This window comes from Vicugna pacos, unplaced genomic scaffold (assembly GCF_048564905.1).
Source record: "Vicugna pacos unplaced genomic scaffold, VicPac4 scaffold_21, whole genome shotgun sequence".
Taxonomy (NCBI): Eukaryota; Metazoa; Chordata; class Mammalia; order Artiodactyla; family Camelidae; genus Vicugna; species Vicugna pacos.
Genome location: NW_027328742.1, coordinates 22,457,553 through 22,482,222, shown reverse-complemented (window position 1 = coordinate 22,482,222; position 24,670 = coordinate 22,457,553). Strand labels below are relative to the sequence as shown.

Genomic DNA, 24,670 nt, shown 5'->3' with positions numbered 1-24,670 from the left:
TATTTTTTAAAGGCTCCCAGATGCTTCCCATATGCAGGAGGGTGAGAGCTATCCCTTTACACCTCTTGTGAGCTTGTCCACTCACACCCGTTAGCCTCTTGAAACAGGAAAACTACTTGGCTCGGCCTAGAACTTTCTCCCGATTTCTAGACTTTTATTTGCCTACTGCACATCTCTCCTGGAGCCCACAGGCACCCAGCCAGAACTGAATCAGTTGTCTGCTCTCATGACTTGCCCTTCTTCCTGCCCTTCTTTTTTTGTTTAACATTTTTTATTGATTTATAATCATTTTACAATGTTGTGTCAAATTCCAGTGTTCAGCACAGTTTTTCAGTCATTCATGGACATATACACACTCATTGTCACATTTTTTCTCTGTGATTTATCATAACATTTTGTGTATATTTCCCTGTGCTATACAGTGTAATCTTGTTTATCTATTCTACAATTTTGAAATCCCAGTCTATCCCTTCCCACCCTCTACCCCCCTGGTAACCACAAGTCTGTATTCTCTGTACATGAGTCTATTTCTGTCCTGTATTTATGCTTTGTTTTTGTTTGTTTGTTTGTTTTTGTTTTTTAGATTCCACATATGAGCGATCTCATATGGTATTTTTCTTTCTCTTTTTGGCTTACTTCACTTAGAATGACATTCTCCAGGAGCATCCATGTTGCTGCAAATGGCATTATGTTGTTGGTTTTTATGGCTGAGTAGTATTCCATTGTATAAATATACCACATCTTCTTTATCCAGTAACATGTTGATGGACATTTAGGCTGTTTCCATGTTTTGGCTATTGTAAATAGTGCTGCTATGAACATTGGAGTGCAGGTGTCATCCTGAAGTAGATTTCCTTCTGGATTCAAGCCCAGAAGTGGGATTCCTGGGTCATATGGTAAGTCTATTCCTAGTCTTTTGAGGAATCTCCACACTGTTTTCCATAGTGGCTGCACCAAACTGCAGTCCCACCAGCAGTGTAGGAGGGTTCCCCTTTCTCCACAGCCTCTCCAGCATTTGTCATTTGTGGATTTTTGAATGACGGCCAGTCTGACTGGTGTGAGGTGATACCTCATTGTAGTTTTGATTTGCATTTCTCTGATAATTAGTGATATTGAACATTTTTTCATGTGCTTTTTGATCATTTGTATGTCTTCCTTGGAGAGTTGCTTGTTTAGGTCTTCTGCCCATTTTTGGATTGGGTTATTTATTTTTTACTTATTGAGTCATATGAGCTGCTTATATATTTTGGAGATCAAGCCTTTGTCAGTTTCACTTGCAAAAATTTTCTCCCATTCCATAGGTTTTCTTCTTGTTTTATTTCTGGTTTCCTTTGCTCTGCAGAAGCTTGTAAGTTTCATTAGGTCCCATTTGTTTATTCTTGCTTTTATTTCTTCTAGGAGAAAATTTTTGAAATGTATGTCAGATAATGTTTTGCCTATGTTTTCTGCTAGGAGATTCTTGCCCTTCTTATTTCAGGGAATGGCACTATAATTTAGAGACTGCCAAAGCCAGAAAGCTGGCCGGCATCTTTGACCTCTTCCTGCCCTTCCATCACACCTGTGGCCAATCCGTCCACCTGCTGAAGTGTTTTCTTCTCTCTCCTCCTGGCAGGGCCTCAGCAGGCCTTCACATGAACCTGCCAATAGTCCTCCCTGCCTCTATCTTGTCTCTTTCTAGATCACTTTGCATGTCTCCTCTACCTTGGAGGCACACAGGGTCCTGTGTGATGTGCACCTGTGATCTCTCCACCTGGTTGCTCATCTGCCTCCCGCACTCTGTGCTCGCTTGTAGACTATTTGCAGTTCCTGGAAGGGACCTGGCTTTGTTTGGCCTCCCTCCTTTGCATGCGCAGCTCCCCAGGGAGAAATGGCCTTAACATTATACGTTCATCTGATCACTTCTAGGGCATCTCAGAACTCAGCACAGTGGTTCCCTCCTCTGGGAGAGCCTTGGCTACAGTTCCGGCTCTCTGCCCTGAGCACCCTCTGCTGACTGTTATCCAAGCCCTCTTAACACGCCTCCTCAGCCATCACTTCACTATGAGTCCTGTGCACCTAGGAGCTCCCGGAAGCAGGGACTGTGTCTTTTTCCTCTTTATTCTCAGCGCATTGTAGAGACTCAGGTGCAATGGTGGAGGGCACAGTGGTTATTCTGCAATTTCTCTAGTGTTGGGGCCTAGGGGTAACAGTCTGGTGGGAAGAAGGGCTTAGGGAATTTACCCTGAAGCCACATTTTCAATTAACATTTCATGTTGTTTTTGTCTGCTATTTAAAGTTACGAGTCTTAAAACAGAATGATGATTTCTAAAAATTACTTTACCGATGATTGAGGAAAATGGCAGTTTTCCATATTTAAGAATATTATTTTAAGTTTGTGTGACTGTGGTGGTGGAAAATAGAAATGCAGGGGCTACTAAAGCATTCTCATCCCCTTCCCCACCCTCAGGTCCTTTGGACAGAAGAGACAGAGGGATGTGAGGAGAAGGCTTGGAGGGTGTACCGTGCAGTGCTTTTAAATTGTGACAGTTACTTGTGCTTTTTTTTACTTTTTTTTTAATGGAGGTAATGGGGCTTGAACCCAGGACCTTGTACATGCTTAGCACGTGCTCTACCACTGAGCTATACCCACCCTTCCCCCCGATATTTGTGTTTTTAGTGGGCATAATGTGCTGGTAGCAGGTACTTTAGCATCAGACACAGTCACCTGCCTCTGACCATCACGTTAATACCTTTCCCCTGAGCTAGAGAGCTAGTCTGTTTCCAAAAGTTCAATAAATTATCTACATTTTCTTTTTTCTTAAACAAAAGGTATTAACTCATTTTTTTTAGTATCGCCTATAAATATAATGTGATTTTATTAACCATTTACCAAAGTGTTAAGTGTAATAAATATTAAGTACAGATTTCTGAAGCATCAGTCTTCACTGAAGATCCACATTCTGCTGTTCTCTCTCTCTGTTAGTCACCTTACTATTGGAGTTCTGAAAGCAGCGCCAGGCAGAACTTGAGTACAAATGGGACACGATTGAGCAGGAAGAACAAGTCCGACCAGAATAGGAGGCGCGGTGTCCCCACGTGGAGATAGATGAGATTACCCAGGAAGAGCGGGTGCTGTTTAGATGCACTTTAGTCTGTTTACTTCTGGACTTGTCAGCTTTGGCTGCATGTTGGAATCACCAGGGGACCTTAAAAAATGTTGGTGCCTGGATTCCATCACTGCAAACTCTGATGGTACTTAGTGGCCTGGGGTGCATTCTGGCATAGGGAAGTTTTTAAAGCTCCTCTGGTTATTCTAATGTGCAGCCAAGGTGAAGGAGCACTGCCTGGAATGGTGGACACAGAAGAGAAGTGAGGCCCTTCCTTCATAATAACAGTAAAAAGGGGGAAAAGAAAAAGACTAGTATAAGTGTATAAGAGGCATTGATTTGTATCCTTTCATAACACGAAAAAAAATGCAAAATATAAATTAGCTGCAATGACATAGTTGTAGAAGGAAAGACAAATTGGTTTTTATAGTTGACTCCCATTTTTTCACATGCGGCCTCGTTTTCATCGTAGACTAAGTGCCCCTTTGTCTTGAACTAAGTCCCGGTCACTGCTCCCCCTTCCTGTTGGGATGTGCACAAAGAAGCATGGCTCTCATCCTAAAGTCAGAGAAAGGGTAGAAGAAGCAGGGAAACATTTGTTGAGGTGCCATCAGTGTTTGAGCAGTGTTTGAGCTAGTCATTTTACATAATTGGAAATGTAAATTTATTGCTGCCACTCCTGCTGCAAAATTAAAAAAAAAACTGTATATCTTTGTATCAACATTCTAGAGCTATGAAAAGATGATTTTTGAGTCATTTGTATTATTGCTTCTTTCCATCAGCTGAGATAATTTAGAGCTGTTTGTTCTTGCAGTCAGCAGCAGCAGGACAGAAGGTTATGAGCATGAATAACTCTTGGAAAAAATGCTTTTATTAGGAGCATCTGAAAATGTCTCCAAATATAGATTTAATAAATGAATCACAGATCTACAGAAAGTTGGCACTGAAAAGATATGGAGAGAGCAGGTCAAAATCCTCTTTTATAAATGGAAAAAAATGAGGTTCAGCTACCAATAGACAGTGACATTTGTCTTTTACAATGTAATAAGCTTCTAATAATCCCCATTATGAATAGCTCCCATTGTTTACAACTGAAGATGGGGGTAAAAGCATATGTTGGTGAAAGACTGTACATTCAGAGATGAAAGCTGAATCTTAGACAAAATTAGATGTTCATAATGCTTTTGAGTCCTGAAAAAAAAAAATTATCATATTGGCAGCATACAAAAAATACTGAAGAAAAGTTTTTTGGTCATTTAAACTACCAAGTTTAAATTTAAAATTGCCAGCTAATTAGTTTAAATTTTCATTGGAACATGCTTGATGAAAAGTTGAAGATGAAGACTCATTTAACTTTATCGTTCTTCCTTATTTAAAAAATTGCCTTTTTTTTTTTAGTTATGTATTTGAAGTATTTTACTTTACTTGTGAAAGCATGCTCCATTGTTTAGAGAGGCCAGCATTGTGGTAGTGAGATCTTGGGAATGAACTTGCCTAAATTCATATTTGAACACAGCAGCTTGCTTCCTGAGTGATCTTGGACAACTTAACTTCTCTGTGCCATAGTTTCCTATAAAATAAGAATAAGAGAGTTGCTTCTTCATGACAGTGGTAAGGACGGGTCGAAGTAATGTACAGAATCTCCTTGGAAGGCTTCCTGGCTCAGAGGAAGGGCCATGTACTTAGTTACAGCTATTATTATACTATATCTGGTTTTATAATCCAGTTAAATCTTGATTCTTACTGATTTCATCTCTTAAAAAATTCTAAATATAAACTCTAAAATGGAAACTCTTAAACTTCATAGTTGTAGCTAATTAACACATAAAGCTCAACCAAGAAACACACAGTGGAGACCAGTTAGCTGCAGACACCTGTGATACTTTCTGTCCTTCACAGACTCTAAGCTTTCACTACCTTCACTTCTGAAATCAAAGGCAAGCTAAGGAATAGAGCTTTACAGCTTGGCCTCGTCAGGTGCTCAGACCATGGCAGGGAAATAGTTTACTGTTTACATGTGCATTTTCAAAAAATAGTATTAAAACGAACACTGTACATATTTTGTTGTGTGTTTGACATCGTTAACAGAAAAGAAAAGGAAAAAAAAACAGGAAAAAAACCCATGCATTTACAAACAAGAAGGCAATGTCTGAAAATTATTTTTTTTTTTTATGTTTAGGATTTAGTGACCAGTTAGGAGAAATAGCATTTCATTGGTGTAATCCCTTGATTGACTAAACTTGTTTTTTTAATAAGGAAGAAGAGCGTGTTCCATTTACCACCTGGGGAAAGTGTATACATATAACCCTTTGTGCAAGTGCTCTTTTTCTTGGTAAGAACCTGCCACAGACTTTTAAAATCTAATGTGAAATGCTGAGAAAACTGAAAGTCAAGTTGGGAACTATGTAGTCTCATAGAGAAAACTTTTTCCAGAGAACATCTGAGCCAACGCAGGGCGCCACTCTGGAGGTTCCACAGTCTCTTCTGCACACAGTGCTTCCCCCAATTCTTTTCACCTCATTTGTTCAAATCAGATCAGTGGTTTAGGATTCTCCAGGGTCTGATTAAGAGACCAGATGGAGGCATTAAGATTTCTAAAATTTTCCAAGTGTAACAACCTAGGTAAAATGTCTAAGAATAGCCTAACAAAAGGATAGTAGGAACTATCAAAAAATAAAAGTAAACTACTGAAAGATATAAAAGATGCTTTAATCACATGATTCTAGATTAAAAGATCATATCTCCAAAATATCAGAAGTTATAAAATTCATTTGGGTTTATTGTGAATAAAATCATATTAGCAATATAATAATTAATAATATAATGAGAGTTTTACTAGTTCAAGAATAGCCAGATTAGAAAATAGGGCAGGAAGTCCAGATATGGGCTCTGATATCAATAATAATTTACTATAAGAGATGGAAGGCATTACAAATCAGGGAGATAAATAAAGGTTATTCAGTGAATGGAACACTTGTTAGCTACTTGGGGGGAAAGAAAAGATTGAAATCATACAGTGAACCATATATTATGATAAATTCCAGAAACATTTAAAAAGTAACACAATCAGAAAAAAAACTAGAAATAAATATGGATGAGTATACAACCTCTAGATGAACAGTAAGTTTCAGAGGAAATTATACAAAGATTTCCATGCATCAGAAGCATTCTAATTTTAAACAAAACACCAGAGGATGTTATTTGTTTACAAATCCGACAAGGGGCTAATTCCTTCAGTACATAGAGAGTTCAGATCACTTGAAATGTAACATCAAAATATCTCAGGAGCGTAGAAGGCAGAGATGATGAACACACATTCACAAAGGAAAAAATAGATGTCACACTTCAATGGTAATTCACTCAGTGCACATCAAAATGAAATAGTTTTCCACCTCTCAAGTGACACAGCTCTGTTTATGAGGATGAAATGTCAGTGATCACCAATCCCATGCCTAGGTTACTGGATAATTTTTGTGAAGTATGGTTGATTTACAATGCTGTGTTAATTTCTGGTGTACTCCTCAAGCCTTCTTAGAAAGCAGTCTGGCAGTTGATATCAAGAGTCAAAAATATTCATATGTTTTAATCCACTAATTCAGCTTTGAAAAACTTTTAATCAGGAATTATTTCAAAATGGCAGGGAAAAGTCATTATGGATGCAAGTCACAGAAATACTTTTATATGTATATATAAATATATATATAAAATCTCAGCCAAAATATTCTTCCAACTATTCACAAAGTAGAATAGTATGCAGCCATGAAAAAGTGTGTCCATGAAAATATTTTATGACATGTCAAAGTGTTATGCTTATGATAGATTTGAGAATAAAATTAATATATAAAATGATTTGTAATATACAAACAATGCACCGTTCTGAAGAAATTATGTCTATAGGTCAAAGCATTATTCTTATTTTATTTTTTATTCATTTTCAGAGTTGGAGTCTTTTGATTGTAGGTGACAAAATCAAACTCCAGTGTGTTTAAACAACAACCAAAAAATGGGGATGCATGGGATTTATTGGTTCCTGTAAATGAAAACCTCAGGTCTGAGGTCTGGCTTCAGTCAAGGAGAGATACTCTAGCCTAGATGATGTCAAGGGCTGCTTTTGTCCTGTCTTCATTCTGTGTCCAAAGATGTCTCAGCATGTTGCTTCTAGGCACGCAGCATCCCAGATCATCCATCCAAACCAAGACCGGTCTCTTTTGGCAGCTTCCTCTCCTAATAGAGGAAGCTTATGGTTCACATGGGCACCAGTACGTATCTCCTCACATAATAGTGGCTCTTCCTGGGTTATTTGCCAATTCTCCAATCATGTGTGAGGCCAATAGAATGAGGGGTATTATTTGTCCTAAACCAACTGAGATCTACTTCTGGTGCTTCAGAAAGAGTGGGTCAATCGAGCTTAAATCACAGGACTATAAACAAAATAGAGGTTACTTATCCTATAGCAAGTTCTGGGTCCTCTTCTAAGACTGGGGACAGATCCAGGACAGCAGTTCTGTCCACTACTGAGTACTTTCAAATTTTCTTTAATGAGCAAATGTTAAATTTATGATCAGAAAAGATGATAAATAAGAAGAAACTTGAGGAAGGAGAATGGAAAGCTTTCCTGTTTCTTAAGAAATAGTGAACCCATTAAGTGCTTGGAAGAAAAATGGAAATGTGTCAAGTTTGTAAAAGTTCTGAAATGAATTAGAATTGATTTTACAGACCATGTAGGAGACAGTGCTATACAGTTAGTGTGTCTGTGGAATCTTTGAGTATTTCAGTACTTTCACTGAATAGTTGCTTGATTTGGGGCAAATTGCATCATCTCCACTTGGCTCTATTTCCTCATCTGTAAAAGAGATATAATATTACCTTCCCCACAGGGTGATTGTGAGGATTTTGAAAAATAGATGTGTGCTGAAGCAATAGTAAGCATTTAAGGATTCTTAACTATTATGTTTACTTAATACATAATTAAAAAATTATTATGCAGACTTTTAAAAATGCATACTATTTAAATGGCCTTTATGTGCTGTACAAGAGAGGAAGGCTTAATATACCTTCTATAATACATTTTTCTCAGCCTTAACTAATTTTCAAATTTAATCACACACACACCAAAAAGTTATTCCTTTCACAAGCATGAAGATTTAACTGTGAAGAAAAGGATGATGAAAGAGAGTAGAGGAGAAAATAAAATGCCCTTTCTCTACAAACTGATGGCTTAAAAACTAATAAAAACACCTTTTTAAGACTTTGGTCACCATATTCGTAGCTAATACTTACGTAGAGTTTTTCACATGCCTGCGGTTAATGTTCCAAATTTTTTCACAATTAGTAAATAATTGATTCAGCACAATAGTCCTATAAATTGCTATTATTATCCTCCCATTATATGGGTGAGGAGATTGAAGCCCCTAGAGGTTAAGAAATTTCCACAAGGCCCCACAGCTAGCATCGGAGCTGGGATCCAGATGCAGGAGTGTGGCTCCAGGGGGGGCTTGTAAACACTCCCTCTGCTCTCCCCTGCAGGTGCAAGCCAGGCGCCCGCTGCTGTAAATAACATGATGTGGTTCACTTAGTCCTGAAATTCACATTCTTTGTAGCTTTCTCTCTGGGACTGCCATCAGGAGCAGCCAGGGACACTGAGTACATGCTTCTGGACTATGACCAAGAAGGTAGATGGAAGGAAAACTGTTTAAAAATGGAATCTTTAATGCGCATTCTTCAGTGGCCAGAAAAAAACCTGCCTAGTGAGGAACTGAAACCCTATTAGCCACGTGCAAATTATGCTTCAGACACCCCCGCTGCCCTTGGATCCACACAGTCAGAACTACAGTGGATCAGGGACATGAATCTTGTGCAAATGCAGGGAGTAGGAATACCTGCCATTTTAAGATCTCAAGGAGTATGAAAAGCATGTGAAGCTTTCATCAGCAGAGACCTGCTGTCACTTCTACTGTTTCCCTCAGGGCATGTCCACAGCTTCACTGGTTCTATTCAGAATGAAGACGACACCTAGCACCTGCTGAACCCTGAATCAGTGATAGGTTCCCCCTTGAAAGGAAGCATATCCCCTTCATGGGTTACAACTAGTTCATAACCTAAGTAATTCTACAGATGTAGAAGGGATACTTTCAATTGTTCTGCTATCACAGACTTCCCTCCAAAAGAACATGCCACCAGTTGCCCCATTTTGACCCATTAAAATATACTTAATAGGCTTTCTTCTTTAGTGCAGTTTTAGGTTTACAGAAAAATTCACAGAAATTGGAGTTCCCATATATTCCCTACGCCCTGCACACAGCTGCTCCTGCTGCCAGCGTGTTACATTAGTGGATGCACTCATTCTTTTTGACATCTTTCATTCCTCCTCCACTAAAATTTAACATGCCTGATGTTCACGTCTCTTATGGCATTTACGTGCGATTTATATCACTTCTCAGGTTTATGTGAAGTTTACAACACATGCATGTTTTCTGTTTAAGCTGGGTTGGGGGCAAGTTTTCTGTGTAAAAATACGATCATTAGTGAGTCTCATGCTGCTGGGTTTTTGGGTTGTCAGGTCCTGTTGACCATTGCTTCAGTTATTGGGATCATTGTCTACGGACTTTCAGTGTTCATTGTATTTTCTGCAAAACTACCCAAGAACCTGAGTGGAACAGACCCAATCCAAAAGTACCTGACTGTGCAGGTGGGCCACGCCCATCACTGCTTCCCTCATCAGTTTTATCATCTTCATGACCCTGAACGCCATATATGAGAAAGTGGCAGTCATGATGACTGACTCTGGTAAGCTCCTCCTGCAGCTGAGATAATTTCTACACAAGTTTTAGAACCAGGTCAAAACAGAGACTATCTTTTAGGCACTTCAATTCCAGTACATTACAGTCTTTAGTAATCTTCAAGTGTAAACGTATTTCCTCTAGCCTATATGAGAAGTGAATTAGCTCCAGTTTTGCATTAGTAAAAGGGACAAAGGACGCTTTAGAATGTCCAAGCTCTGTGTAAATATGTCAGTGTTTAATAATAATTTCAATTACATTAGATAATGTACCCTATTGTTGAAAGTAAATAGTCTCTGTATTGCAAATAAGTGGAAGAGGGTTGTGGTTCCAGAGGCAGATTTGCTTGCGCGTTACGGAGAGGACAAGTAATCACACTGTTATGTGTCTTCCCCCCATGCTGTTCCTGTTAGTGTAGCTCCATTATCATCAGCTGCGGCTTCTATAATAAATGTTTCTTCTCTCTGGCTTGTATCCCACCCAGTGGCTTAGCGGCCTAAGTTAAGTGCTTCCCACACGTTGCATGTGGCTGGGTGGTTCTCCCAGTGGTCTGCTCAGTGGTCATCTTCTGAAAATACTAAGACCAATTCAAATTCTGAACTAGGAGGATGACCGTTTTATGTTCCCCAAATGTTTCTAGCAATTTGCCCCGTGTTTTGTTTGTCTTCTTCAATAGTCCTACCTTACTGCCGTTCAGGGAGACAAGAGAATATTATTTAGCAGGATGTTGAGAAGTAGCTTTCTTTCAAATTACACCTGACAGAGGACAGTTCTTGCCCATTGGATACTGTTGTGCTTATAAATTTTAAGGAACGGATGACTTTTTTTTTTTCTGCCTTGTGGGATATTGCGTTCTTAGTGGGAGAAACTCTTACAACAGTGTGTACAGTTGGAATTAACATAGTGGATATGTTAAGAAATTCAAAACAGCTGAAATGAAAACAGTGTGAATTGTGTATATATATATGTATACATATTTATTGTGTTAACTCATGTGTCCGTGGCTTTGATTAGGGTCTCAAAGCCGTTCACAGTTTTACAGACTTACCTTTTCTTTATTCTAGCTGCAGAGCTCCTAAGGACCAGACTGACTATGAGAACAACCCAGCCATGAAGGTGCTCTTGTTCCATTTTGTCAACTACTACTCCTTGTGTTTCTACATCACATTCTTTAAGGGCAGATTTGTGACTTATCCATGAGATCTGATGTATTCCCTGTAAAAATACAGAAATGAAGAGGTGTGAATACAGCTTTGTGTTCTGACAGTCTAACCTGTTTCAGGTTTTCTCTTAGTTGCCCAATGAAGAGTGTCTTTACTCTCTGTTCCTTAGATTCTTTAGGCATAAAATAATGACTTTATTTCATGTTAGAGCTATCTAAAATTTAAATGAGATTTTCTTTCTAATATTCCAGTGTGACCCAAGTGGCTGTCTCCTTGAACTGATGGCACAGCTGACTATAATCATGGGAGGACAGTCCATCTGGAATAACATACAAGAGGTGTTACTTCCGTGAGTACTCAGTCATGTGATCTTGGGGTAAGAACGGCCCACCGACCCACGTCATTTTCCTGCGTGCCCATCTCTAAAACTGGGGAGACTCTCTGCTTAGTAATATTCTCCAGATAAGATGATCCAGCCAACAGTATAAACGTACCTGCTGTTTAATAATTATGTTTAAATACCTTCCTTTTTATGTTTAACATAAATCCTCAAGTGCTATAGTCTCTGCTTATTAGCCCACCACTGGGGACTGACTGATCAGAGCCCATTGAGAGATGGCCCTTTTTGGGGCCATGAACTAAGTTTTCCCACAACTTCCTGCAAATTTCTCCTCCTTTTATATATGCATTTAAAAATCCATAACAGGAATTTGTTGAGTGCCTAGTATGTGCTAGTCACTGTATTAAATGTTGTACATATATGTATGTGTGCGTGTGTGTGTGTGTGTACAATTTAATCACCCAAAGAATCCTTATTCTTATCTTCCTTTTGCAAATGAAGATCCTGTGGCTTAAAGAGGGTAACTGATTTGCCCAAGCTCTCATTGCCAATAAGAGACCACTGTTGGACTCAGATGTAAGACCCTATCTCTCTGAATCCATGTTCTTCTAAGAACAGAGACTCCCTTGGGGTCCTAAGGCACAGGGTTACATAATGTTTTAAGAGACACTTGTCTAAAATAATAACAACAGAGGTTTTGACTTACTGTTCTCTTCCTAAAAATGAGAAAAGCAGATGTTAGCAAAGGTCACACTGTCTTTTTGATTTTCACATAATCCCAATCCCACATCAAAGTGGACAGTCCAGTGTTATCTGCAATTTCTGAACATTTCAAGGAGCTTACTGTATTCGCTTTCTGTTGCTGTTTTAACTAGTATCCCCAAATATCATGGTAGTAGGAAGAAAAAAGAAAAAGTCTCCTCTAAACAACACAAATATAACCTTGTAGTTTTCTTGAACGCAGAAGCCTGCTGAAGTCAAAGTGTTGGCACGGCTGTTTCTGAAGGCCTCAGGGGAACTTGTATCTTTGACTTTTGTGGCTTCCAGAGGCCACCTGCATCTCTTAACCTGTGACCACTTTTCTCTATCTCAAGGTCAGCATGGTTGTGTGCCTCTGACCCTGATCCTGTGGTCACATCTCCTCTCCTCTCTCCCCTCTTCTGCCTCCTTCTTCCTCCTTTAACGACCCTGGTGATTACACTGGGCCCACATCTATAATCCAGGTGGTCTCTCTTAGAGTCGACTGGTTAGCAACCTTAACCACATCTGCAACCATAGGCCCCCTTTCCCAGGGAATCTGACCTCTTCCTATGTTCTGGGGATAAGGACATAGACATATTGTGGCGGAACATTTTTCTGCCTACCACACTAAACTTTTTAAGATAATTTCTGGCTTTGAGTTTCTGTTCTCATGAAACTGTTGATCTCTCTTCTGTCTTGCCTTCCACACCAGCATTCTGTTCCTGGCCAACATAACTGCAGAGCTCGCCCCTCTCTGTGGTGTCCCCCAAAACCACTTATGCAAGCAGATCTTACTGTTGTTTGGATCATGGGGGAGAAACTCAAACAACTTGAATTTTGAAATAAAAAACCTCCATCATTTTAAAATGTTCCATGCCATTATAAAAAATTTATTTTTTTACTTCGTTTTTTAATTTTTAAACTATTTTAAACTTTGTAACTTTTTTAAAACTTTATTTTTTTTCTTATCATCCTTCATTTTAGATTCCAGAAAACTGCTCTTCTGCCCACCGCATCCAAGTTCCCTTTCATTGTTTCTCCTCCCTTCCCTAACCTTCCTTCTCTCTCCCTTAATACCAAGTTTCTGTCCATTCTCTTTATAGGGCAGTTAAATTAATTATTCTTTCTTTCTTTCTTTCTTTCTTTCTTTCTTTCTTTCTTTCTTTCTTTCTTTCTTTCTTTCTTTCTTTCTTTCTTTCTTTTTTTGCAGAGTGAACCCCTTTATGTGTCAGTGTGTCCTTCCACATTTCTTCATAATGGCTTCATCTTTCAGCTTCAGTATGGATAACTGGGGTCTGTCTCGAAACAAAGGCATTTCCCTTGTCCCCCAGCTCACCACGCCCCTCAAAAAAAGATTCTGATCTTCGCTGTGAAATGAATCTTTTTTTTCCTACTGTGCAGTAGACAACCCTTGCTCTGAGCTCACAGTCAGATATTTCCAGAGAAGTAAAAGTAGGTCATGTGCAAATAATACTACTTTTCTCTGTGAAAAGAAATAGATCAGATAGAGGAAATACTTAACTCAGATTACTCAAAAGCATTTCCTGAAGGAAATAAGTAAATTATTTAACACTAAATTTTGTTGAATCTGGTTATCTGTGAGCTATTTTTACCAATCAAGAAGGATATATTTCCTAAATTGGTACTGAGCAATTCATGTGAAATGAAACTTGATCACATGAACTAGTTTAAATTAAAGGATGCATTATAGTATCTGTGATCTGTTTATACCTTCGATTAAGTAAGCACATTTTTCTAGGTTCCAGTGAGCTGAACTTTGCCTCCATGTATTTCTACTATGGGCTAAAATATTTAGGGAATTTATTTTGAATTATGATTCCCTTTTTTGAAAACCAGGAATTCTGAATTGTAGCCAAGTTCTAGGGTGGCTAGTGTTTTCCTCACTGCCTCTTCTCTTTGTATAAGTGCAGTTTCCTTCTTAATTTTTCATATAAAATCCTAACATACCAAAGATCTATCAATTACTCTTGCTGCACCAAATCTATACACTTCCTCAAAAATACATAGGAAGAGAAAAGAAAACTTAACAAAATTAGCGACTATTTTCATGCTATTTAAATATGTCTAAAGGAACATAATGAAATGAATTTCACTATATCCCACCTGCCTACACCCCCCCAATCCCATGTGGGGTTCTTGAGTAGGACTCTGGGAACAAAAGAAGAAGGACAGTGATGCCGTGATCCAGGCTGCCTCTGGGGTCTCCCCAGCACTTGGATCGGCACCTGGTATAAAGTAGGTCTCAGTCCGAGGCAGCTGAGTGAGTGAGTGACTCACAGGCATCGAATGCATAACATCAGTGAATCAACAGCATTCTTTGTAGGACTCAGAGAATAAGCTGAGTGCCCTGTGGCCTTCCCAGCCTCACATACTATTTTGATGTTGGGGTCATTTCTGGGAATGTTATTCTGTACTGGACAAAAGGCTAGTACAATTCCAGGGTTAAGCAACTTTCCTAGGGAAATTTTATGATAAAATATTAAGAAAAATAGTTAAATGCCCAAAATGACATAGCATTGTCCTTTGGTGTTTAGATAATGTATGGCTGTAATTTTCTTACTTTATATGCTTTCTACATTTTCCACTGTGTGTATGCACTACTATATAATAAGAAAAAGCAAATGTTTAAAAGAGAAAATCTCTCTTCTCCAGATATGATTTGGTTAGAGGATGAGTCAGATACATATAATAAGAGAATCTTAAATACATGTGTCCATAATTCACTCTTTAAATTCAGGAACAGGAAACTCAGGAATGAAATAGATTAAGAGAATCAAAGATACTTGTATTCAAGATTAGCAAGTAGGGGTGTCCTCAACAGAAATGGTGATAATCTATAATTCAGGGATTAAATGTGATAATGAAAGTACAAAGACAACATGAAGCAGAAAATGCCACGTGGCAAGCACAGAGTAAAGGGCAATTTACTATGATTATGCCAATATGTGTGATCAATTCCCAAGCAAATGATTATGTAACCCCTGCTAGAGGGAGAAAGCTTCCAGCCTTGGCTGGAGAGGGGGGAGGATCCAGTGTCTGTATTTTTTAAAATGTCAAAAGGTGCTTCTCATGTGCAAATTGATATCCCTGCACGAGAACCTTAAACCAACAGAAAACCCAAAAGACCGTTGACAATGATGGGTAGACGACAGCCCAAGATTTTCTGCCACAGATGAGTGGTTCCACTCAGGAAGACTGAGCAAGAGGCTCAGGGTCTTAGCTAAGGACAAGCAAGTCGGGACTTCTAATATTACCTAATGCCATCGACGGGGGAGGGCAGTTCAGCACAAGAAGGGAGCGCCAGGTGAGTTAACATGGAAGTTTCATTCTGGATCCAAACTGTGATGGATTTGGGTCCCGGAGGGTAAAAGCCCTTCTTCCCTGGGGCATGGACCGGATTCCACAAGAGGCTGAGACAGGAAGTATGAGGCAGAGAAAAATTCCCCAAGGAGAATCCCGAGTCTGGGTGCCAGGGAGGGTGATGGACGAGCGTGGTCCCAGCGCCACCCGCACCGCAGGGCTCCGAGGGGCTGTGGAGTTGCGTGCCCCCGGCCGGACCTCAGACCTGCCTGCAGCGCTCCGGGCTGCAGCCTGGGGAGCGGCTTCAGCAGCAGGCTGGCCCCGTCATTTTGGTAGGTGCTGCAGTGACCCCCACCCCTGTGGCCATGGTGATCCCAAGCCAAGGGTCTAAGTGACTTCAACCCTATTTACAGGTGACCACAGCCGGTTAGCCTGTGCTGCTCAAAAGGAAGACCCCACATGGGGTTTTGCTGTGTCAGGGTGGTTGCTGATACCTGGCCTGCTTTGAATCGTTTCATCCTGACAGCAGCCTGGGCAGTGGAAGTTTCATCTCTTAATTTTATTTCAACTTTTTCTGTTGAAAGTATAGTTGGTTAACAATATTGTGTTAATTCTTGGTGTACAGCATAGTGATTCATATATATATATATATATATATTCCTTGTCATATACTTTTCCACTATAGGCTATTAAAAGTTATTGAGTGTAGTCTTGTTGTTTCAAACAAAAATTACTAAACAAAGTAACAAAGTAAGCAGACTAAACCTAGCCATGTATATGACACAACTGAGTATATCTCAGGATTTAAATGTGGTTTTGATCTCCAGGATCTCTTTATCAACTTATCATATGTAAAGTGCCTGTGGAACACTTCTCAGAAAAATGTTTTAAAATCATAAGATTTAGAGAATAAAGAAGGAAGATAATTATACTGAAAAGCAGATATCAAAAATATAGAAATGGGCATTTGTGATACAGTAATATCTGAAATATTGTAAGAACGTGTTGAATAAGAGGATCCAGTGGTGGGTCTACTAACCGCAACATTCTGCCATAGCAGTGAGTGTAAATCATCTTCTGAGATCTGCAACAATTGCATTTTGAATGTAAATAAAGTTAAATAACAAATAAGCCATGAACTGTGGAATCAGATTCAGAATTATCTCGAGTCCCTATCCCCAGCACTTCCCAGAGCTCCCTGCTGTTCCCCTAATGTCATTGAAAGAAGTGGGGAAAGTTTGTGAAGCGAAGGGCATGTTCCATTGCAAAGAAATCTCAAAGCAAACCTGGGAGCATGGCCAGTGAAAGCTTAATGCTGAGATTAGAGGCCATGGGAAACCAAGAAGAGGCAGCTCTTTACAAGTCACATCATATGCTTTGTGTGTGTCTACGTGTGTATACATACAGACGTATGGGCATGTATGATGTATACACCTGCCTTTCGTGTGAAGCCGCCTCACTGTCCAAATTTGAAATCCATCCAAACGTGCAGTGCAGTCAGCTGAAGCTCAGCCAGACGCTAAGTTGTCTGTTGTTGCTCTGTCTCTTCTGCTGAACTCCATGAGTAAACCATGCGCTAGCTGTTGCTTTCAGGGACAACAGCTCTGTAGGCTACAGGTCCATACCTTGTTTCACTGCCAACTCTGATTTCCTTTCAGGACAAATTGCCACTTGAAAAAGGGGGAAGCATTCCTTTGTCCCACAAGCCTCTGAGTGAGGAAAAAACATAACCTTAGAGACAGCTCTGTGGGACAGCATTCAGAAGGGGGCAGAGCACTGGGCTGCGAGTCAAGGCTGTGTTTCTTTCAAACTCTGCACTGAATTTGAGGTGACATATCACTTCTTTGGCCCTTGATTTGTTCAGCTTATATTAGGGTTTTGGACCTGTTCTATCCAATGTTAGAGTATCACTTTTTTGCTCGGTGACCCTCCAGGGCTCCGTAATTCCTTCAAAGGGAAAAATGCCCACATCCTCATGGCAGCCTCTAAGGCTCCACCCACAAAACCACCACTTATTTCCTATTCACTGTGGCCCATACCAGTCTCCATGCTGTCTGTCCAGCGTGAGGGACCTCCAGGCCTATGATCACTGTTCCCTCTGCCCCTCCTCTGCCCACCCCTTTGCTTCCGTCTTTGCCTTATTCAAAAGTCACTGCCCCATCCCCACTCCTCCCTAGCACACATTCCTCGCCCTCCTTTATTTTCCTCCACAGCACTTATCACCAGCTCACAGACCCTGTATTTCTTTCTTTTAATTATTTTCTCTGACGATTTTCAGACTGGAAAGGCCATGGTGGATAATAGCAGAGAAATGGGGGTAAAAAAGACAAATGAGGGACGGCATCTTCTAAAAGCTAAAATGCCCACCTGAAAAGGAGGTAGGAGATAAAGTAGTAATAGTCGTTACAATTTTGGTAAAACCAAGGCACGTAGTCAGGACTAGTTTTCACAATATTTGAGGGTAGGGAGGCAGCAATAAAAAGAAATTTATCCTGAAAACAAGAAATTAAATCCTTTGGACGATGATGTGTTCAGCTTGAGATGTCAGGAATACTTTTATGACCTTGGTCTGATAATATCCTGCCTTATTATTTGATCTGTTTGACAGCTGGGTCATGAATCTAATGGTGCCACAGTTTCGGGAGCAGAACAGACCACCCCACGATGGGAACGGGACAATCATCTGTATCCCATGGGCAAACTGGGGTTACTTTATGAATACCCTGAAATGAGTAAGTCATCAGTGGAGATTTCTGTGCTGTCGGTTATACTAGAATATGCTTTGGGTCTCAGAAGCATCGGTTACCGAGCCAAACAATGACCTAGCATACCGACACGGAGCCCGCTTTTCTCCATTAGATGCAATTATGCTGTCAGGCTTTCAAATAGGGTGCCTGTGTGTATCTTTGTCAATATTTATGTTGTACAAAGCTGAAGATTTACTGCCAAGGAATGAAATGGAATACTCATTCAGATACGTCTCCAACATTGATTCTCAAATCCTTCTGGTCATGTCGTCTAAGGATGAACTCAGAACCGTTACTAGATATGACTCAGCTCGGGCTGTAGCCCTTGTGGCACAGCTGTTGGCTGATATCCTTCTAAACAGAGTCATGTGAGCCAGCCAGCCGGTGCAGAAAGCCCGCAAGAGCATCCTGCCTCATGGCAGCAAGGTTCACAGGGTCACCCCTTCCACATCTCACACCTACCTTTGATATTGTTCCTATTTCTTCTGGCTGATGGTTTCTGCCTGATTCCTTGAGTGACCTCATGGCACATCACTGGCTTGAATCCAGAATGAATTTGCTGATCTGGAGTATCGGTAGAACACAGATCTCCTCCTTCTCCAATGTCTTTGTCCATTTCTGTACATTTGCTTGGGCTCTGTTTCTCTTTGGTTGAACTTGGTTTTGAGCTCTCAGTTGCCTTTTAATTGTTGCATCTCAAAATAGATTTCCATAGGAAACGTTATCTTTTCTATTATGCATGGCGCACTTTTATCTGCTAGAAGGCTGATGATGGGCATCTTTTGTATCTGAGCCCTTTCAGCTCACCACTGCCTTGAAGTAGTTTTTTTTTTTTTAAGCTTAGGAGACAGGAAAAGATTTTTGTTAATAGGCTTCATATTTATGCATGCGGGTTCATGTCTGCAAAGGCACCCCTTTGTGCTTCCTGTTTATAAGTCTACAGATAGAGGGAGTTTTCTTTTTCCTAAATTACATTCTATATATAAAATAATTGCTTTTAAAAATATACATTATACATAGAAACACATCTGGTTCCCTCGGTGAATGAAAGGTCACCTTGTGGCATCTTCAGTCACCTATGCTTTGTGGCCTGGTGTCTGATTTGAGTTTCATCTTTGCTTTTGTTGTGTTTAGTGACCAGGTGCCATTAAGGGTGCAGCTTCTGTCCCTGGTGTAGAAATTATGTTCGTTTATTCTTCTTATTTTCAAAAGGACTTTAAGCCAATGACCTGTTAATCCAAAATGAGTCATAATGGTAAATATGTCTTATTGGGGCTATTATCAGCATTAATAATAACAACAACATTCTGGGGGCAGCATATCATTTGGTATTTTAACACACACAAAAAAAGCCTTGGAAAAAAGTTATTGTTCTACTTAAGTCAAATAAAGGTCATGAAAGGAAAAGTTGTACGCTTTTGGGAAAAATTGATAGGGCTTTTTGAACTTTATAGTCTAATTAAAATACAAATTAAATAATTCAGCCTAACTCTACCCTACATAACAGGGTGGAGTAACAGCTATTCTAGAGAGATTATTCAGATTTATTCGTTTTCGTATTATCTAAAAAATCCCTGACTAATTAGATAATTCAATCCATTTCTGAAAGTAGGCCGTCTGTTATTCTGTATTCAATGCTGGAGTGAAATTTATTTTGCGTTCTTTTCATTCAGGGGAGATAGAATTTCCTAGTGCTTTTGAAATATTTTTGTTCTTCTAAAATAAAGTGCCTTTGGTGGTGATCTCCTGACCTCAGTTTCCTCCTCCCAGTTTTCCTCGTGATCATTAATGACACCCCACCTGCCTTTTTAGTTACGCCTCTTAGCTGCTGAAGGGGAATAGCTTGTGACAGATGACCCTGGAGCCCTTTACCCGTGCTTCGTTAGGCCTCACTCTCAGCCACCAACACTAGTCTCCTTCGCCTGAAGTACTTTTATCTGTTTTTCTGCCAGGAAGGACACTTGCCATGCCTTGGCAGGGACCCCTCCACTTTTTAGAGATTTTCTACTCTCCTTTCTAGGCATGAATTGCACTTGATTCTTGTCTTGATGGTGCGTGATCGTGTCCGTGTGCATTGTGCTCCCTGGCTGCACTGATCCTGTCAGAGGCAGTAGTCAGGCTTTTCATCTTCCCGTCCATGTCTGGAGCACCACAGCCTGGACCCTGGTTCTCATACGTGTTTAAGTGACTTGAGCTTGGATTTTCAGCACACTCACATAAAACTGTTAGATGAGGTGGCGGTAACATTGCCCCCAATGCCCCCACAAGGTTCTATATGACATATGGTTTTCTCTGAGTGAAATTTCTCTTTTATTTGTTTTATTGAATTCCCCACTGTCCTTTGAGATTATTAGAGTAACTCTGAGTTGTTAACCACAATAGCTCTCCCCCCACCAGCGAATGATCCTGCTGCCTGAGAACTCAGACATGGGACATAAGAGAAATTATCTATCAGTCTTAAAATCTGGAAGCCATAAGATTCCGTTTTGTACTTAGAGCACCCACAGCACAAACACCAGTCTCTCAAGACTTTGACGCTGCCTTCCCAGAGGGCGGGTGCTATAAGTGAAATGCTGTGAGGGATGAAGTGAGAGCTCTTCGTCTCTGGTACTGCCTTTTCCACCCTTGCTGTGTTAACTTGATCTTCCCTTCATATATTATGTTCTCCATTTAATTTACTGCATTTAATATCAGTTGCTCTTCAACATCACCTTTCACCCGCCCCCTCCATTCCCTCTCTCTCCAGTGCTATCCCACCCACACCTTCCTGCACTCTCCAGGACCAGGCCTGTCTCCCCCACGCCCTCACCTCTGTTCCGTCTGCCCAACACCTGCACTGACATTTCCTTAACTCCGAAGAATGAACTTTCCAAAATGGCAGCTGAGTAACTGGGGGGAATTGTAGACCTCTCATCTCTTTACTGATTCATTTATTTACCCAACCAACAGACATTGAGCACTGCTATGCCAAACACTGTATCAACTGCTGGGGAGACCAAGACAGGTAAGACGTGGTGTCTGCACTCCCCAGGCCAGGCGAGGCATGGCGAGTAGTTGATGGATTGCTAAACAGGTGAACACAAATTGGACTTCCTAGAGCTGGAAATATTTGAAGTGAATCTTGAAATGTGAAAGGAATTTAGCTCTCTATTTTGTGGTAGAGGGAGTGGACACTTCATGCAGAGAGGAAGAGACATATAAGAGTACATGGCATGAAGCGGCTTGGCCAGACTGAAGAACAACAAGTAGGGCTAGAACAAAGGATCCATAGGTGGGAATATCAGGTGCAGAAGGCCTCTGTCACGATGGGCCTTGTGTGCTTAGACTTCAATGTATCCTTAAGGAAACAGGGATATATTGGAATATTTGTAAGTAAGAAAATTGCATAATGTTTATGTTGCAGAATATCTGGTTATTCTGGCAGCAGAATGGAAGATACTATTTTTGGGGGGAGGCCCATATTTTGGGGGGAAAGGATTTTTCGGGGACCACCCCAGGTAACCCAGACAACAAGTGGCACACGCCTGCAGAGAGGCCTTGGGCAGAAGGAGAGAGACATGGGCGGCAGAAGTGGTGACTGCTGCAGGGGGGACTGCAGGGCTGGGGCGGCAGGCCACAGAGATGCTAGGGTGACTTTCCAGTGACCCATCCGTGGAGCAGATCTGCACGGGGAGTGTAAGGGGAGGAGCTGGTTTCGAGGAGATGGTTCTGTGTGTGGCATTTTCAGTGTGAAGTGTCTACAGGACATCTGAGTGGTGATGTCCATTCTTAAGCTGGATTCACCAGTCAGGAGCTCAGAGGAGCTGTGGGTGAGGCCGTGGGGGCGATTCAGTCCTACCAGGCAGAGGACTGAAGACGAGGCCCTGGGGAAAGTGCCATGTACATGGCAAATGGGAGGAGAGAAATCCACCAAGAAAGAGAAGAATAGCAGAGCAGTTGAGAGAAAACTAGTTGAGGCAACACAGAGAAGGCTGTAACCTGGCTAAAGAGGGATTTGAACACTGACTAAAAGGAGTATAGTGAGAAAGAGTGGTGTGTGGGGCAAAAAAACAAGGGCTAAAGCCCACCTTTAATTGTCTAAACTGAGGAAAATGCGGAGGAGGACTACACTTAGGTAGCCTTTATAAAACAGATCTGTGTGTATCTGAGTATGTGCATATGTGCACACACACTTTTCTGCCTGGGCTTTTAAAATTTATTTAAGTAAAACAAAAATTAAGGGGGGAAAACATTCCACTGAGAGGAAAATATTTGTCCATGGCAAAAGCTACCTGGTAATCAAATAAACAGGAGCTGAAAATGCCCACTGGTTTGAAACACGCAGCCACCGGCAGTGCAACTCCTGTCTCAGTGCCGCGGTGAGGGCCGTGGGGGATGCAGGGCTCTGAGCCCTGGAGGAGTCATCAGCGCAGGCACTTCTCCAAGAAACTGGACTTTAAATGGAAGAAGAAAGTATAGAAAGTATCAGAGAGCAATACAGGGCAGTGAGAGAGGGTTGGGCAAGGGTCAGTTTTGTTTTACAGGGGGCGTTTCTGGCCTTGGTGAGTTGCTAGGCCTTTGCTCTTGTTGGTCTTTGTTCCAAAAGCTTTTTAGAAAGTTCTTCTTGCTTGAATATCTGAATAGATTAAATCATGTTGGGTTATTTCTAGTGTTTTATTTTTTAATTAAAAAATTATCTGGAATTTATTTTAATGTCAAAAGTGAGGACAATGTACCAGGCCTTCTAATGATTTAGCAAATTACACCAGTACTTGAATCCACTGATTTTAAGTGTCAGTTTTATAATATTACTAAAATCTCTTAAATATCCACGTCTATTCTTGAAATGTATTCTATTTCATTCATACTCTCAGTGCACTATTTCTATACTGTTTCCATGACCATAGATTAATATCTCCTACAGTTGGTCCTATTTTATCCTTTTCCTGAATGTCCCTAATACTACAATTTCAAACATCCCTCCTCATTATTTTATTTGTACATTTGTGTATATTTCTGGAAGAAATTTAGGATCACCTTTCAGAATTTTTTCTTAAATCCATTCGGGATTATTAACTAAATTTGCATTCAGATACTAAATTGATTTTGGAGAAAAAATGTTCTATGTTCCCCAAATTTGAATCTGTCAACTGAAGAGGGTGGTGCATTCTACTGTTCATTCAATCATCATTTTTTTCTTTTTTAAAGTCATTTATCAGAATCATTTTAACATTTTTCATTAATTTATTTCTGAATAGCCTGTGCCTTTGTTGTCATTATAAATGATATCTTTTCTGGATTTGAACTGGGATGATTGCTAATGAAGTCTTAATTTCTAGTTTCTCTTGAATAAGAAGGGGATCTGACAGTGTGGGGGCTCTCTTTCCAATATGGTGACTGTGAGCAGTGCTTTTCATTAGGATGTCCACTTGCCAATTTGCCAGTGGCTGCACCCACTCCCCACATTTCTGCTACTAACCTGCCCCCTGTAGGCAGATGAGTTCATGTAGGGTTAGATGGGTTTTGGACACAGATACTGACATCACTGCTGCCACACTGCTGACACTCTGGCGTCACTAACTCTGGTTCTTGCTCTCTGACCTCCCTGAATATGACAGCTCCTTTTGGGCTGTGGACATGAGGCATCTTTCCAGCACTGTCGGCTTTTCTGCAACACACCCCTGCCTCTCAGGTCAGAAGCAAATGTCAGCTCCTCCTACCCATCCACCCCATCCACGGTCTTGCCGTTCCTGGCCAGAGTGGTCCCTACCCCTTGACTGATCAGTAACACTAAAGGGACTTTAAATTTGCCTCTCATCCTCTGTCTTAGTTACATACCTGTGCTAGTTTACTTTAAAGGTCTGCCAGTTAGGAGGGGAGGGTCTAAAAGTCTTTTAGATTTCTGGCCTTATCATTTCTAACTGCTCCCCCACCCCATGGAACAGCTTACCACAGATCTCTGCTGCCCCATCTGTAGCAATGCCCTGTAAACTACAGACAGAGAGAAAAGAACTTCTAAGCCACCACCATAACTTTGACTTCCTGTGACCACACAGATCATAGAAATATCAAGATAAAAATTCCTGAAGAAGGATATTTTGCTTAGGAAGACACTTTAATTGCATACCTTTCTGTGACTTGTAATAACTTCATAGACACTCTGAATGTGCTGCACTCACCTTCCCAGACTCAAGGGAGCTTGCTCACTTGCCTGTTTTCAGTGCATTTCCTCCAACATTCTCTATGCAGAGCTTTCCCAAAAGTACATTCCTTATTCCTATTTAAATTCTTATATACAACCACAGTATTCTTTTTCTTAATCCTCAATGACAAATCATCTTCCAAGATTGTATTATTTCAACACTGAGAGTGAATAATATGCTTCAAGATTCCCAAGTTTATTACGAGCAAACAACTATGGTTGGTTGAAGATTTTTAAGTATGTTATTCCTACTAAGGGTATATATGTGAAAGAAACAGGTTGTAATGAGTCTTCTTCCGAGAGATTTTATAT

General features: G+C 40.5%; 1 long non-coding RNA gene across 1 annotated transcript in view; it reads left to right on the top strand.

Moving 5' to 3' along the window:
* Positions 1-24,670, top strand: part of LOC140694290 (uncharacterized) — a 354,763-nt gene that overhangs the window by 20,678 nt on the left and 309,415 nt on the right. Inside the window, exon 3 of the long non-coding RNA XR_012070023.1 lies at positions 11,280-11,377. This is a non-coding gene — a long non-coding RNA (uncharacterized lncRNA). The remainder of the gene's footprint in view (positions 1-11,279; positions 11,378-24,670) is intronic.